The following is an 18005-nucleotide window of genomic DNA, read 5'->3' on the forward strand; positions in this document are numbered from 1 at the left end:
ATAGAGGAGAAATCAGGCCCAGAATGGGAGAAGAGCCTGCGGAGTACTAGACCAGCCTCAGAGTTGAGCAACATAAAGAACAAAACGTGCAGTTGGATGTAGCCCTGAAGATATCTGAACCTGCCCAAAGCAGCATCAGGAGAATTAGATGAGGAGAAGTCTAAAAATCTGTTGCTCCCCATCCAGGGTAAAAACACGTATCAAAGCCTGCAGAACATACAACCATGAAGGACTCGCAGGTGTTCGTGGGCACGGGCCGTGGAATCGTGGAGATCGTGTAGTCAACATGTTCATTTTCCTTGTGAGGAAAAATGAAGTTAGATGAAGAGGTTAAAGCAACTGGTCCAAGATGGCAAAGTCACCAGGTTTCACACCTTTCAGCCCAGGAGTATGGTGTGGTTAAGAGCATGGGGTTGGGGCCGGGCACGGGGGCTCACATCTGTAATCCCAGCACTTTGGGAAGCCTAGGCAGGTAGATCACCTGAGGTCAGGAGTTTGAGACCAACATGGCCAACATGGCAAAACCTTGTCTCTACTAAAAATACAAAAACTAGCTGGGTGTGGTGGCACAGACCTGTAATCCCAGCTACTTGGGCGCCTGAGGCAGTAGAATCGCTTGAGCCTGGGAGGCAGAGGTTGCAATGAGCCGAGATTGTGCCACTGCACTCCAGTCTGGGTGACAGAGGGAGACTCTGTCTCAAAAAAAAAAAAAAAAAAAAAAAAAAAACATGAGGTTGGAATAGGGTCCCGGTTTGACCCCTTCCAGCTGTGTGAGCTGGACCAAGTTTCCTGGTCTCTCTGTGCCTCCTTTTCTTCATCTTTAAATGGGGATAGTAGTTCCTGCCTCAAAGGGTTGCTGTGAGGATTCAGTGAGTTAATACATGTCAAATATTCCAAACAGTGTCCTACACACAGCAAAAGCTATGTGTTTGTTTCTGTTAATCCATATGTATGTGTGTATGTGTATATACACACATATGACATACATGCTTTAGGCACCTCACCATTCTTTTCATATAAGTGTGGGTGACCATGTAATTCCCATAGTCTTATAGTCATTATTCAACAGATTCTCGATTTCAGATTGCCAAGTGCATATAAGGAAACTTTGAATATTTTAGAGAGATTTGGGTGATTGTCAGTTCTGGATCAAAAATTGTTAGAAAAGGTAGAAAAGTTACTTATATGGTATGATTGAAAACAGCATTTTTAGTAAGAAATGCAGCACCTTCATTCTTGAGAACGGAAAACATGAAAGCATTCTGAAGTTAGCCCTGTAAAAGGGTTTCTTTTAGTCAGATAACCAGAATTTTACCCTGTTTACAATGGAAATCCCTTGAGTTTGACTTCAGAATGTGATCGTGACTTTCTAAAGGTAGAATGAACTATAGAGTAAGAAAAAACTTATGGGTTATGACTTTCACACATTTGGCTCCTATGAAAAGAGTTTTTTGTGTTATTTAGAGGACTATAATAATTTTTTTAGTGTTTCTAGTTGAGCAAATCTAATTTTTAGCTACTAAAACACATGAGAAGCCTGAATGGTATTATCCAAATGGACTTGGGTGACATGCAGTATAGACAGCTTAGGAGTAAGTGACACTCTGGACTTGATTAGAACACAGTAATCCTGAAAGAATATAAATTGAACTGGATTTATGGTCTAATAAAAACGTGGGAGGAAAAGATAATGCTTACTGACTCATGAAACTTTAACAATGTTTGTAAGACTCTGAGTTGTCGTAATATTTGGATGAGAGTGCTTTCCTGTTTGTCTCAGCCTGCTTCCAGAACAGCCTGCTTTGCACCTCCCTCTGGAAGTGAAGCCTGACTTGGGTCTTCACTTCTTGGGTATGCTTAGGAAGCAGAGATCATGACATACTCTGCCCTTGTAAACCCATGACCTCCAGCAGCACTTGGTTGGTTTGGGCAAATATGTACTGAGTACCTATTAACTGTAAGAGTTTGGGGGAGAAAAAAGTACCATGAGAAAGTCCTAGTCCATTGCTTATTTGCCTTCAGAAAGCTTTTTTAGAGGACTCCTTGTTTCTGGCCTTGTATTCTCCTTTCTGTGATACTGTACAAAAGTAGAGAGCATACCACAGCTACCTACTCCTCCCTGAATGCACCATAGAAATAATAGCACGTGCCATTTTATTGAACTTGGAGGCATGTGTTAGCTGCTTACATACAGTCATGTACTTAATCATAGCAACTCTAGGAGGCATGTATTATTATACCCATTAGTTAAATGGGGAGACTGAGGCTCAGAGAGGTAAATGGCTCATGGTCACACAGCTAATAACCAGTAAAGCCAGGTCTATGTGGCTGCTAAACTCCTTCCTGCTTTTGTTCCAGAACTGTGGTTCCTCATTCCCTGCCTCCTTGCCTTTGCTTTGCAGTTACTTCTGTGTCCTGTGTTGCAGGACACAGAGGCACCTTTACCCACTGTGGAAGTCTCACCCTTTCTGATGACTCCCCTCAAAACCTACCACCTCTTGGGAAGCCCTCCCGTCTCTCCTACCTCTGGGCTCCCAGAGCGCGTGATTACCACCTCATCATCATCATCTCATCATAGCCTGACTTGTAAGGCAGACAGTAGGACAGTGGGGCAGACACTGGCCTTTCCCACTGACTTGTGAGCTCTTTGGAAGTCAGGGACTCTATTTTGTGATTGATTTGCCAACATAACACCCAGCACAATTCTAGGAGGTACTACCATTATTGTCCCATTTAAAAGATGGAAAAACTGAGTCACAGAGGCTAAGTGATTTAGTCAGCGTCACAGAGTAAGTGACAGAGCTGGGATCTGAACCCAGCAGTCTGGCTCCAACATCTATGCTCTTCACACTAAATTTGTGCCATCTCTTTAATGAGATTGTAAACTGTGAGGGTGGAGATGGTGCCCAGCAGCTCCCAGCCCAGTACCTCACAACTCTGCACAGTAAACATCAGCCCTTTTGTTCTCCTGTCCGCCCCAGCAGAGGGACAAACAGAATATATTGAACCAGGTCTCATCACATAATAAGAAAAGAGCACGAGTATGCTGAAGATCTCATAGAATGCATATCCCCAGGCTTCATTCAGATTCGGTGGGTATGAGCCAGGCAGGGCTGAACACTTGTCATCTTTTCTGTATCTGGGAACAACAGTGAGAAGGGAAGAGTCAGCAGGCAGCTCTGGAAGACAAGGAAGGAAGCAAACGTAGGGAGTCCCAACTAGAGTGTTGGGAGCAGGCAGAGAAGTGGTAGAAACCATCCATCAGCCGGAGTCAGAAGGTGCCGAAGCTTGCAAGGGGCTCGGGATCATAAATCCGCACAGAAAGACCTCTTAACTTGTAATTTAAAGGTTTCTAAGTACCTGTGCCTTTTGAATGTGCTGATGGATTTTATCTGATGAATTCAAACACTTTCATTTTCTTCAGAGCTTCCATCTTTGAGGTACCCAAAAATAGTAGGCTTTTCATGGAGTTGTATAAGGATTCCATCTGCTTTATATTGAAAAGTAGGGCTTTAATGGAAAATTAAAAATGAGCCAGATCTCCTTTCCCACAACAAAGCCCAGGGCACTTTTCCCAATCCTTTCTTCTTTTAATCCCCAGAAAGTTACTGAATCTGTATTTCTGTGAAATCCTGCCCAATTTAAATTCTACTGAAAAGGCAAATAAACACCAACAAGTTCCTTCATTTCCACACAAATGTTGTGTCTATTTAGAAGCAGTAACAATTTCAAATGTTGCCACTCGTGAAATTTGATTTTTGTTTTAATTTTATTTTTATGTTATTCTAGAGATTGTGTGATGTGTTGCCTGTACCTAGGCGCATACATGCGCTAAGGATATTTTAAGAAGCACTGATTTCTGTTAATGGTTTCTCTAGTTGCTATCTGAGTTTGAAGGGTATCACCTTTTATTGTCTAGTTTATTTTCTAACCTAGAAATACAAACGTGGTTCTTCATTGTTTCCAAATGTAAAACTCAGAAGGAGTTACCGGTGACCTCTTAACATTCTGTCATTCTCTATCATTTGTCATTGTCTCCTACTTGAAATGTCCTTCTGTGGCTGTCCTTTGGTTATTCCTTTGTCTGATCCATATTCTCTGGATATGTTATATCCTTCAGGCTCTCTATGGTTTGCAGATAGCTTTGGCTTCACTCTCCTATTTCCTAGATTGAGCGAGGAGGTGTTGATCCATGTCACTGTGGATGTGCTGGCTAATGTAGATACTGGTTCTTGGGCCCTGTCCCTTTACTAAACAGCCCAGTGAATGGAGGCAGAATGAGCAGGTTCCTTAGCCTGGCCTTCAGTGCCTTCTGTACTATCTACGTTCTTCCTTAGTCATCCTGGCTCACCTCATTTAGCAGATGCTAATGCTTGGTAAGCCAGAAGCCCATCACCATCTCATTAATTGGCAATATGGCTCCGGCCTTTGTTTTCCTTTCCCAGAATCCCCTGTCCTCCCCTTCCCTTCGAATTCTACTTACCTGTCTAGGCCCAGCTGGAATCCCGACTCTCAAAAGCTTCCCCCAATCTCTTTATTCTCTTGCATTGAACACTTGTATCTGTCAATTGCCTCCTAATAAGTGATACCTGACATTGTTAATTAAATTCAATATGAGAAATTCAGGGTTCAGAAGGTTTTTACAACTTGCCCAAGTTTGTACATCCAGTTACTAATTTAGCTTAGACTAGAATCCAGTCCTCCAAGACACACTTGGCCCCACATGTGCAAAAATGTTGGCTGCTCCCCTTTTTGACTGTCCACCTCAGGCATGTCCACACTGTCATTCACAGTGTGGATACTCAGCAGTGTTCATTTGGACAGGCCCGGGGTAAGGCACTGGAACGTGCAGGGCTTTCTGGGCATCTGTGCTATGAGGCTGGCATCCTTTTGTACATTGAGCTTCTGTATTTTCTGGTGGCACAAGATTTACTCCCTACTGACCCACAGCACAGTTTGGGTTCATTAACTGTCCTAGACTGTTTTAGGAACCACCATTTCATTTTGAGAATGGTATGTGTTTGAAGATCTTTTGTTTGGAATCTTGAGCTTTTTGTTAAAAATTTAGGGTGATTGGGGAAATAGTTACTCCTTTGCCCTCTGCCATCAGGTTTTCATCCACAAGATTTTCACTAAAAAAGAAAGGAAATGACATCCAAGAGCAGGGAGAAAATGCAGAATGCTTCAAAATCTACAGGAAATTGGAGGAATACAGTAATAAATGATGGGCGAGAGAAGAATAGCCAAATGGATCGCCAGTATTGTTGGGCCTGAAAGTATTATGTACCTACCCACTTCTGGACCTCACAAAGCAACATTTAACTGAGTGCCTCTGCCATGTATAGCCCAATTTTGGCTGTGGAAGTGCCTTCCTCTCCATGCACTGATTTTGTTCGCTTTGTAGTAGAGTCTCCTTAGCGTAGGAAGAGGGTTCTGTCCCAGACTTAAGGCCCTACAAAGTAATGATTTAAATCCACAGCTCAGCTATAGCCTTTGTTTGTATATCCTTCAAAAGAATGATTGAAAACAAGCTTTATAAAATGTTTTCCATGGTCATAGGGAGGGACCCCTGGAGTCATTTCTATAACAAAACTCAAAACAGCACAACAGGCAGTGTTGGTCTGCATTCATGAAGCGCCTTCTCAGCTGCCTGTGAGAGCTTGCTGTGATTCCTCGTTAATGGCTTCCCCTGCCTAGTCCTCTCCTGGATGCCAGGTTTAATGTATCTGGAATAGAGAGCAGTAAGAACACTTTCTGTGGATGTAGGCCAACTGCTGCAGCTGAAAGGGGGAGGGGAGGTACCTGGTGCTTTACTGTTGTTTGAAATGCTATTGTGATCTTCGAGAAGCGGTGGTGGATTTTTTTGCTTGCTTAACCATACACTGTCTGTCTATAATTTAAATGCTTTTCCTGCCACCTCCCCACCACCACAACCACCACCTTAAATGTGGGAGATCACATGGCACTTTGACAAAATATACTTTCCCCTCTGCTGGCATATAATGTCACCACTTCATGTATTTATTCATTCTGCTCATGTCCACCCTCTTTTGTACACGTCAGCGTCAACATTGTCCATTTTCAGAAGCAAGTTTCTAGAAGGCTGAGAGTGAACCTTGTTTAATTTGCCTTGTGCTGTGTAACACTACACTGTGCATTTATTAAATGCTCATTGGTTTTGATTCTAAGCTTCCAGGTTGAGAGGTTTTACATGTGTTTTCAGTACTTCTAGAATGAGATGCTTCTTAAATAACTTTTCTTCATGCAGGTGATACATTGGGTCCTCTGAACTTATGGATCCTTGGAGTCATGGTTTAGAATCCAGATTTTGGTTGCATGTTTTAGATTCCCCCTTATGTTCTGCCACCTTGGGTGAAAATGCAATGGCCCTACCTTCTAATCTTGCCTGCCCATTAGGGCCAAGGCATAGATAATGTGCTACACCTCACCCTTCTTTTCATGTAAGTGTGGTTAACCATGTAATTCCCATAGTCTTATAGTCATTATTCAACAGATTCTTGATTTCAGATTGCCAAGTGTTAGAGATTGTTCTCTTAGAGGCTGAGAATTACTCAGTGAAGACCAGTGAGGGTGAGGGGTGGCTGGGAAGGTTCTGGAAGGACTGATAGAGTGAACAGAACCAGATGCCTCTGTGGGTGCCAGCAGCTCCTGGGAAAGGGACAGGTTCTGGTTAATTTATTCATAAGTATGATCCACGAAGGATTGGCACTTAAAAAACTGCAACCCTAAACATTATTTGATTGTACCCCAGTCCAACATGCCATGTGGGTAAGAGTCCCTGATCTGGGGTGCCCAAGGCAAGCCCTACTGCCTTCCCTGATCCTCACATCTCTAGCTCTGACAGAGGTTCTGTTTCCAGGGAATGAAACACCGTGGCCCACATCCCTATAACGGGGCTTCCTTCCACACAATTGAGATCCAGAACTGCTGCTGCGGGAAGATTCCTGCTCTGTTCTCCCCACCAAAACACCCATGGGGTTTTCAGTCTAGCCCATGGTTGAGCTAGGACATGCAGGAATGATCCACTAAAGAGGGAGGTGTTGGTGAGGCAGGAGCGAGAAGGAACGATGGATGGAAGGAGATGGGTGAAGAGTTGGTGGAGGTGAGATCCTAATTAAGTATAGAGTTAGATCTTCTATTGGTTTCCTGGGACTGCCATAACAAATTCCCACAAACTCAGCTTAACACAAGAGAACATTTTCTCTCATAGTCCTAGAGGTCCAAAATCAGAAACCAAGCTCTTGGCAGGGTTGGTTTCTTATGGAATCCCTGAAGGAGATTCTGTCCCAGGCTTCTCTGTGGCTGCCGGCAAACCTTGGCTTTCCTTGGCTTGTAGGCATGTCACTACAATCTCTGCCTCCGTCTTCACAGGGTATTCTCCTCTGCATGTCATTTCATGGCCTTTTCCTCTCTTACAAGGACACTTGTCACTGAATTTAGGGCCAGCCCTAATATGGGATATTCTTATCTTGGTATTCTTAATTTAATTACATCTACAAAGACCCCTTTTTCCAAATAGGCCACATTCACGGGTTCCAGAAGGGCATGGTGTTTTTTTGTTTTTTTTGTTTTTGTTTGTTTTTCTTTTGTTTTTTTGTTTTATTTTTTTGGTTGAGGAGTTGGCACCATTGAACCCACTATAACCCCCCAAAGTAAGAGAAAGTAGCCGTCACTCAGAGAGAAAGAGAACAGACAAGAATAATATTTACAAGATCGCATGCCTACTAAATGGCAGGCATGGTGCTATGTACTTTACCTGTGTGATTTTAACTATTACTGCAAGATAAATAAAGATACAGTGAAATTTGCATGTGAGAAGAAAGGAGTTCAAAGGAGTGGAATGTCCTGGAACTTTTCTGTGAAGCTGGAGGCTGAACTGTCATCTCATCTCATGTTGAGAGATTTGGAGAAGGGAGAGTGGGCTTGGAGAATCTAGAAAAAATTCAGCCAGCCACTAAACTATAGGGTAGTGTGTAAATAGATGGATAAAAAATATTACGGTGTGAGGCCCCATTGGAATTTGCACATATGCTTATGGTTCCCTTTAGCCCAATTTTGTGACTTTGCCTGGTAATACTTGTCACTTTGGAATGAAAAATCTGGCCTTGTGGTGACCTAGAGTTAGGCATTGGTTTGAATAATAGGATGCTCTAAGAGACTAAAGAAAACATCATTTGAATCAGCTGAAACTAGTATTGGGGCTGGATAGGGACATGAGCTTGGATTGGAGGTGCTAGATACGGAAGGGTCTGAGGCCTCGGACATGATGACTGGGCACAGCAGTTCAGAGAAGGAGTGACAAAGGTGAGGGGGCCTCAGGTGAGGAAACCCAGGGAAGTGGAGAGTTCCAAAATGATGCTGATGCAAGGCTGGCTTTGGACCTCCACTCAACAGTAGGACAGAGATTGAAGATATTGGGTAGGAGGAACTCAAGAAACGGAAAGCCATAGGCTCCCCTTGCCCTTGGTTCAAATATGAATGTATAATGGTATAGATGGTATCTTCTAGGAGAATGACCTGCCAATGTGTTGCACTTTTTTTTTTTTTTTTTTTTTTTAATCCTAGGTAAGTGTTCCGGGACCTCTGAGACCTTGTGTTCTGGGACCTCTGAGACCTTGTGTTATGAGCAGCTAGTTTAGTGGGAATAATATTTTGAACTGGTATTCAATTTACTTTCCCTTCCTCCTAATTCTTGTTGCCCTGGGTGTCTCCCCCATTGAAGCTAAGGATTCCATCACTTCAAGGGGAGGACAGAACATGGTCAAGGACAAAGAAGACATTGTTCAGCTTTTGACTTCCAAAACAGGCCCTTAAATCCTGTTTCAGAGAACAGAGTTAGCCCAAGCCTTCATTTAAGAGAGACAGGCTTTGTTAAAAGAAAAATGGTTTTGTGGATTCCAAGCAGCCAAATCTCAGAAGGCCTGGCATATATGGTACATTTAGCCACTGAGGAGGGACGCTACAGGATCACTTCCGTTAGCCCAAGGGGAAAATCGCTTCCTGGGTTGGCAGGAGGAGCTTGCAGAGATTCAGAGGATTCCAGGGTTAAGGAATGGATGGGTCACTGAGATCTAGCACCCAGTTGTCCTGGGCTTCTGCTTACGGGGTTATTGAGATGATAGAAGGCCCAGGTAGGTGGGCGACCCCCTGTCAGCAAAGAGCACTGGTGCCCTGCCTCCTCTCTGGAACGCTGGAAGGAAACCACCTTGTAGTTTGCCCTGCAGTGGGGCGTGTTTAGGTAGAAATAGGCCCTGAGGTGGTGTTCCTTCCTAGTTCCCCAAAACCTGTACATGGCGTGGGGAAATCCCGACAGTCCTGCTTATGCCCTTGGGTGGATGTAAAGGTACTGAGGGATCTAGGGTCAGAATAGAGAGGGCACAGAAGGGAAGTGTGCCAGTCTCCCTGCTGGAGGCTGGCTGAGATCGTGGCCACAGATACTGCTGTGAGCCCAGTGAGGTATTGACCAGCTACGTCAGCCAAACCAGGCCAGCACCCAATGACAAAGGAACAAGACATCCCACAGGGGCCAGAGGCCAGCACTTAGACTGGACCTTCTCCTCATCGCTGTGATGGTCTGTAATCTCTCTGGGGAGAAGGTGGAGAAGGGAAGGAACAGAGCCCTGAGAGAAAGCTTGAAGTGAGTTTAATTTGACTAATTGCCCTGAAGCAACTACAGATTTAACTTTGAAGCCACTAGGTTACCTGTAACAAGTAAGACTGGGTTTTGTTTTGTTTTTTTTTTTCTGCCATAAGTAGAAATGCAATGATCATAATCAAGTTGAATTCAATCATGCAGAAATAAAGTAACATCTTTCATATATTGTTAGGTAGTAAGTGTATATTTCAAACCTGCCACTCCGCATTTGGGCTATATTTTAACTGCTTAAACTTTTTTATTTGTGACAAATTTACCTATACTCTTGTAGTATACCGTTTTTCCTGTGATCAATCATGGCTTAGTATACCTGTCTTAGGTTCATTTGGGGCAAGAAGTGTGCGGTTCTGTCCTCAAGGGACAGTTTTCCACTTGATGTTTCAAGGCCGTGTGGGGTTTCTGGCTTCCCATTATTTAGCTAGTGGCAGTTTTCCCCTGAGAAGGACCTCAGTTGCCTTGGGGCCTCAGGTCAGTGGAAAGTATTAGAATTTCAAGACTTTCTCTAATGAATTTACTGTGATGCTGGAGATTAGAGGAGAATTTTTACTGTGTGTGATCCTTCAGTTCCATATTTTAAAGGTAACAGGGTGAATAGTAGAAATGTCTCTAAATACTAGGGGAAATGCTCTTCATTTTTATTCAGTTCTCATGTGCTAAATAAAGTATCAGTTTATGAAGGGTTTCATTTCCAAGTGTAATTTGTAAGTAGTTACCAGAACACTCAAATGAGAGAGGGGGAGAAAAAACCAGTTAGCTCTTTTTAATCGCATTTCATCTCTCTTTGACATTCATATGAGGATGATGCTGCATTTAAGATGATGTATTTTAAAACCTGCTGTTTCTGAAATACCTAGTAATTTTGGAAGGGAAATCATCAGGCTTGCTTTAAAAGTGTGCCTTTATTAGGGGTGTTCTGGGGTGAGGTGGGGAGTTGCCTGTTTAGATACTGCGTATGTATTTTCTTACCAGAAAATTATTGTGACACTCTTAGCAAATTTTCTCAAAACATAAATATATCTCATATTTTTGCCTTGTCTGTCAGGGGGGAGCCAAGAGAGTTAGAGATGGAGAACCACATAATTTAAATTGAAAAGAGTCAGTAAATAATTACACTGATAGAATTTAAGAAGTATTGATTTATTAACTGACATTTAAAAATATTTTAGACCTATAAAATAGTTCTCTTCAGAATCTTTTCAGAAATAAAATTTTTAAAACTTAAAAACATATGTCCATATAGATTAAATTTTAAAATCTTGTATTGATTATCTGAGTTTTATAAAACAATAACATAAGTAATTATTTTTCACTCCCATTAGTCAACTTTTTAGCTATGTCTCTAACACCTATGCCAGTGATACTTCATATAAAGAATGAATTGTTTTTAATTTTCTTAATAAAGTCACCTCCAATCTCTTCAAAGTTGTGTTTATAGTTAGTATTTGAAATTAATATCTTTGATTGGTTTCTGTGTGTACATCACAATATTTCACATTGAGAAAATAGCTCTTAGATACAAAGTCCTTGGTGAGTTCTGAATAAATTCTGCTAAATGGAAGCTCTTCTTAGACAAGTTTTAAAAATATTGAACTGTATAACTATTTTCACCCAAATATTTTCACAGATCGTTTTCTCTCATTCAGAATTCTTCAACAAATATTTTTATAAGACAAAACTTACAAAAGTAAGTTGCTCAGTGGTCCTTTTAAATGTTTTGTCAAATTTAGGTGGCACAAAATTGCAGACCTTCTCAGTTTCACTCCATTCTGGTACAGAATATAAACGTATCCAATCGAAACTAGGCACTCCATCAAAAGATTGCCACAAGTCAAGATATTACAAAACATCAGAACATAATTTCAGAATTAAATCTTGAACACTAAGTTCTCATCATGCAATGTGTTCAGTTCCTCCTTTGCTTTTGTTGGAATAAATTTGAGCATCTTCTGTTTACAAGCCTTATTTTCAATAACTGCAATTGGCTACAGGCTTCAAAAGCTGAAGTGTTTTGGTGCTTCATTCACTGCTTTGATCAAAGACTTCCAACTAGTTTGGAACAGAATGCACCCAAACTTTTTAAAGGATTTGTCTGTCATACCATTATGGCACACCCAGGTTAACATAGAGAGTCATATTTCAAGCATTAATAAACCCAGTTGATGATGACAGGGGGCAAAAGAGAAGGAATATACTGCTATGTTGAAGTGTTTTTGTATTTAGTATTGGCTTTGTCACAAAAACTTTGGGATATTTCTAATTGGGTATATATAACTATTAGTTAATTTCTACCTCTGCAGTTTTTACATTCGATAGGATATAGCCACTTGTTCGAATGCGGTTATGAATTATGCATGTGCCATAACACATTCTAAGTAACTTTCTGCACCATAGGTTTCTTGATTTAGTTAATAACATTATTTTTAGCATCACAAATTTATATTTGTATTATTCCTGCAAAATCAAATCATTTTATCTTCCGTGTTGAACTTTTTACCATTTACAGTAGCATTTACAATAATATGAGATGTTTTACCTGTGATAAAATAAATGTCCACAAGTTTTGTTTTGATCCCATGAGATAAATGAAAAAACTTATTATTTGAATTAATGGATTTTCTGTTTAAAACACCTGGTAATACTAACATAAAACTGGAGTAATTTAACTGTTGGTGAAGTTTTTTTCTTCTGCTAATGAAGCTAATACATTAAAGTCATTTCACTTTTCATATATGTGCAAAAAAACCTGAGCTCAAAAATAAGCAAAATCAATTTGGAACAACAGACATCTGATTCAAAAGAAATGTTCCTAGAGTGCTATGTTAGTAAACCTGCAGCTGCGAATGTTAAATCATCTTCCTTAACATAGTCTTCCATCATTATTAACAGTTGAAGTAGTTGCTGTTGCCTTTTTAGCAGATTTGTGACTTGTGGTTTATGTAGTCAGTGATATCACTAAGGCTACCATGATGGATAGTAAATATCAACAGGCATTTTGTGTGAATTTATGTTCATCACCTGCTTTCTTGAAAAGCAAAAATTTGGTACTTAATTTTTTATTAAACTTGCATTTTCTTTTTCTTTTTAGCTCATCGCTGCCAAAAGGTATATTGCAAAATAAAATAGCGTAACCATTCAATAAATGACAAAAACACTGAAATGAGAACATTCAGACAATTCTTTAAAAGGTCTGTAGCAGAACTGTTTCCTGTGAATATTTCATGTATGCCAAACCTATAACTTTCTGTGTTTTCCATTAACCCTTCTGACTGCTGTTTCGTGCATCTCAGGCTGCAACATGGGTCACAGTACAGTGGTCAGCACATCTAGTGTCTGGTGGAGGCAGTGGCCTGGAATACTTTTCCCAGTACCAATCAAGACTGGAAGCAGTTAGCTGCCCTTAGCTGCTCATGTCCAAGTACTCTTTGTTTTATGGTGAGCATACTGCGTGTTGTCCTTGAAAGGGAGGTATAGCTTACACCACGATTGGAAAGGGGCAGGAAAAGAGATGGATTGTCATTGGTCATCTTTCAGCTTTAATCACATGTTAACGTGAACATTCGCTTCACTGTATAGTTGTCTCACACACTGGTAGATAAGGTATGGGAGAAGCTGCAAGTGCAAAGTAGAGGTTACAAAACCCTTCCTGGTATATTTTAATATAACCAATAATAACACTTGGTTTACAAAGTGAAACGTCTGAACAAGTGCTTAACCTGACTGTCTGCTGGGACAGCAGGCATAAACCGGCACTTTTGCAGACAAAGGGAGGGACGCTGTCAACCTGAGTAGACAATCACATTTCTCCATCTGCTTTGCACCCTCCTTTGTCTGGACTCTGCCCCTCTCTAGTCTTAGTCTTTCCAACCCCACTTCCCACAATGGCTGAATGAGCTTTTAAAAAATCTATATGACAAAGCAGGAGGATCACTTGAAGCCAGGAATTCATGACCAGCCTGGGCAAGACAGCGAAACTCCGTCTCTACAAAAAATTTAAAAATTAGCCAGTCATGGTGAAGCACTTCTGTAGTCCTAGCTACCCAGGAGGCTGAGGTAGGAGGATCACTTCAGCCTAAGAGGTCGAGGCTGTGGTGAGCTATGATCTTACCACTGCTCTCCAGCCTGGGTGACACAGTGACACCCTGTCTCTAAAGTTACAAATTCATATATTTAAAAGAATCTCTATGAGATCATGTTGCTCCCCTGATGTCATCCTGTCGCAGTTAGGATAAAATCCAGCTCTCTGCCACAGCCCAAGCAAGAGGCTGTTTGTGCTCTTGCCTGATTGTCCCCAACTAGATTTTAAGTTTCCAGGGAACATACACCTGGCTATGTGCCTTCTTTGTCAGAAGGGGACGTGAGAGTTGTGCAATATATTTTCTTGATGTGATGAATTTGGTTTACTTTGAATTGATGAAAGAAAAAAAGGAGTGTCTTGGTAATCCATGCCAGTAAGCAAATTCAAGTCTAAATCTCTGTGTTCCAAATATCATTTGTATCTCTGATAACAAAGTTGGACAGCAGAATGTATGACAGGACTGGATCCTCTCCATTAGTGGAAGTCTTATGATGCGTAAAACCATTCTGATTCTGTGGTCTTCCAGCCCCTCTCCACCTCTTGGAAGTGTGAATTCTAGGGAATCTATTGTCTTCATCAACATTAGATCAGAGACTTTAAGTACATTTGGAAAGGTGCTGCTCCGGGTGATTTGGGGAAAATGGACGTGCAAAAGCTCATGTGACTCTCAGAGACCTATGATGTTGGTGGTAGAGGAAGACTCTGAAGTCACAATTGTGAGACCTTGTTGTGTTCTTGCACAACTGCTTCTGTTGCTTCTCTTTGTGAAACGTGCTACTGTTCAATTTTATCATGAATGCCTTTCCAAGGACAGTAAATGGTTTTACACACTATGACATCGTTTCCATGGCAACTAATGTATTTTAGCAAAGAGAGACTGTGATAGAAGTAGGCTAAAAAGGACAAATACAGAAATGGCACAGTGTAAAATGTAGGGCAGTGTGTGTTGTAGTAAGGACTTTTTTTCCCTGGCTTCTTGTTTAGGAAAACCTATATAACTAGATTTTGGATTTTTTTTTTTTTTAACTCTTACTAATAAAATTTTTGCTGCACCCAACATAGTCTCGTGTTTTTCTGACACGTTTCCTTCAGTTGGTACTTGGGCTTTTTGTTTGCTTGCCTTAAAATGAGATAATTTCCATCATATGTAAACATTTGTAAGTTTATCCATCTTAAAGGATACACTCTCCTTAATCCCGATTCTCCTTTGGCCAACACCCCACTTCTCTGCCACCCTTTAGTTCAGTTCTTCTTGAGAGGGTTGTCAGTACTACCTGTCTCCACACGGTGTTTGTTAAAAATCAGAGCCATTCCAATCTGGCTTTCATTCGGCCATTTGATCCAGTATCACCCGCTGGTCACACCCTCATCCTCTAAGTCTACTGCAGCTCTCTTCTTTTGTTTATTTAGAAGCTAACTGCATGAATATACATTTTGAGTAATTCCACACCACATCAAGCCCCATTTATGTCAACCATGATTAAGAAATATAAGGGAATGTGTTACCCTGCTTTGTATATCTGAATACATTTGGATTATTTTGTTATATGATAATAAAACCCCCTCTGTGCTTTTAAATAAATCCCCAATGGTGAGCAGATAGCAGTCAGTTTCCTATTTAACAGAAGGAGAAACAGAGGCATGTACCTTTTTATTACTTCTAAAGAGAGCAAACCACTCTATGGGCTGGATCATATATACCCTCATTTGTGTTTTGTTGGGCCACATGGTGTGTTTTAAAAATGTAAACTAACACTTTTAAATAGGGCAGTATTATATATAAAAGCTGAGATTTCCAGTTTCTCCTTAAAAGAAAGGGAAGGTTTGACAAAACTGAACCTGCCTTGTCTAATGATAACAGCTTGCCCAAGCAGTGTTGTGGCTGTCTTCTTTGGAGGGAGCAGGGCTCTTCAGCTCACCCAGCTTCATCTCACCTGCGTTACTCATGTATGTTGCTTACCTGGCCCCTGGGATTTTTAAATATGTAACCCTTGCCTCACCATCTCCCACCCAATCGCAGAGCAGATAAATAGCAGTGCTAGGGATGAAACTTGGTTTCCAAGCCAACCTCTTCCTCCTGGCCTGTGGACCACAATTCTGTATTGTAGAGAGTAATTCATAAGTCAGGGATGAGGGGCATCATCAGGTGGTCACCATGATACTAATTGAAACAGACCATGCAGTTAGGGTTCTAGGTACACTGTTTTTATGGGGTCCCCTCCCCTCTTGGTTGCCTCTATCAGAAGTTGTGTGCTCTCAATTGTGATGTGCAAGGCGGAGGTGCTGGGGTAGAATGTGAAAATTTATACGTGCATACAAAAACTGGCCCCAAATGAAAAGCTTCAGTATCATAACGGGTTTCATATTTTCCAAATCTTCAATGAGCATGTATTACCTTTTTAATGAGTTAAAATAAATGTTTACATAAGATAAACAAGAACAAAATAGTAATACAAAGTACACGTAGCACTGGCTGAGACCTGTGCCGTCCTCCCAATGTGGGGGACACCAAGGCCTTCCCCAGCCACCTCTGCTGTCCTCTACTAGACTAGAGTCTTTCCCCTAGATGCCCCTGGGGTAGTACCAATGTCTAGTACCAAGTTCGTCACTGCCCTGTGCCCCTCATTTTGAACATGCACATATCACTGTACCTTGATTGGGACTGTTAGGTAAGACAAGAAAAGAAGTTGCAGTTGCTGCCATCTCTAACCTTGGGACAAGGTTTGTGCATGGAGCAAGACACAGGAGAATGAGCTAGTTTGGAGCCAGAATGAATGGTTGGAGGAAAATACATTTTTCCTGGGGAAACGAGGCAATGAGGAATGCTCCACAACAGAGGGCCTTGTCTGAGCTGGGTCCTGTCTCAGGCGCCTAACCCAGCTGTTGTGCGCACAGGAGACTGTGGTGACCCTGAGTGTGGATGGTCCCACACACTGCGTGTCTGTCTGCAGCTGCATGGGCCTCAGGGAGCCCTGTGAGAGTGGGCCTGTTCCTGGGCTGCAGGCAGGGAGCCAGGGGCTGCCCCATTGCCAGAGAGCATTGAGGAACTTCTGTGTGTGGTCTGTATATGTCTCAGCCTTCTTTGGAATTATGGCGGAGTCTGTCCCTGCCTGGTCATTTTTGTGCCTTGGATCCTAAGTTAAGAATAAGTGAAGGAGCACTTGTCCCTGTGGACACGCTTGATATGAAGTTGCTATCAAATGGCTATTTTATCCTCAGTCACCACTGACATCACTCCACGTACGGTTCTGAGGTTCTCACTTTAGTTGTGGTTGAATAGAGCTATGATCATTGGTGCAGAAAGAAGCCATTCAGATGTGAATCTGTGAAGATGTGTCTAGCAATGTACAGATGTTTTTTGGCAGGTCAATGAATATTTTAAATCTTTTGCAAGTAGTAAAAAGAGTTGCATTTGAAATAGAGAAGATACTATGGCAAGGGAAAATCATACCTCATCTCTCTCTCAATCTTCCATTTTTAAAATAATCAGACAAAATCCTAAACCATGATTTAAATCTTGGATTCATCATGGCCCTTAAATGTCCTTCATCCTGTATGAGACGTGATTACGACCCTAATGTATTGAATCTCTTTCAATAGCAAGAATTGCTGGGTAGTAGTCAACATAATAGCAGAATCTCCAGGTTGGATCTCCATCATTTATTTAAAACTAAAGACACAGGACTGAATTTAATGAGGAAGATCATCTTCTGGTTTTGAATACATTGTGTGTGGTGTGTGCTTACACTCTGGATTTACGTACTCCAGCACCACCCCAACACGCACACCTCCTGGTATTGCAGGGGCGAGTAGGGTGGGCCTGATTTAATTCCCTCTGTCACCTCCCCTCTTCACCCTTCCTCCAGCCATCACCAGAGATGGCACACGCCCCTGTATGTTGCAGGTACCATGCTTGGTGTAGTCCCAGTCACCAGCAAGCTGACAGTCTAGCAGGGAAACGGTGAAACAGGCCCTGTGCAAAGTACCATAGGAGCACAGAGAAGAAGAAATCTAGTCCTGCATGGGGGTTTGGGCAAAGGAAAACAAGAGTGAAAGGTGATTTTGATCTGGACCCTGCAGGCTGATGAGGAGCAAGTTGCTACCCAGCAGGGTTGGCGAGATTGGAATGACAAGGCATAGCCCAGCGCCAGGAATATATTGGGGCTGCCTTTCTTTTTCGGCCCCTTCCTGGGATTGAGGCAGGTTAAAAACACAGTGGTACAGTGCTACTGCTGGCTACCTTCTTAGCTACTG

The sequence above is a fragment of the Macaca thibetana genome, chromosome 4, assembly GCF_024542745.1.
Source record: "Macaca thibetana thibetana isolate TM-01 chromosome 4, ASM2454274v1, whole genome shotgun sequence".
NCBI lineage: Eukaryota > Metazoa > Chordata > Mammalia > Primates > Cercopithecidae > Macaca > Macaca thibetana.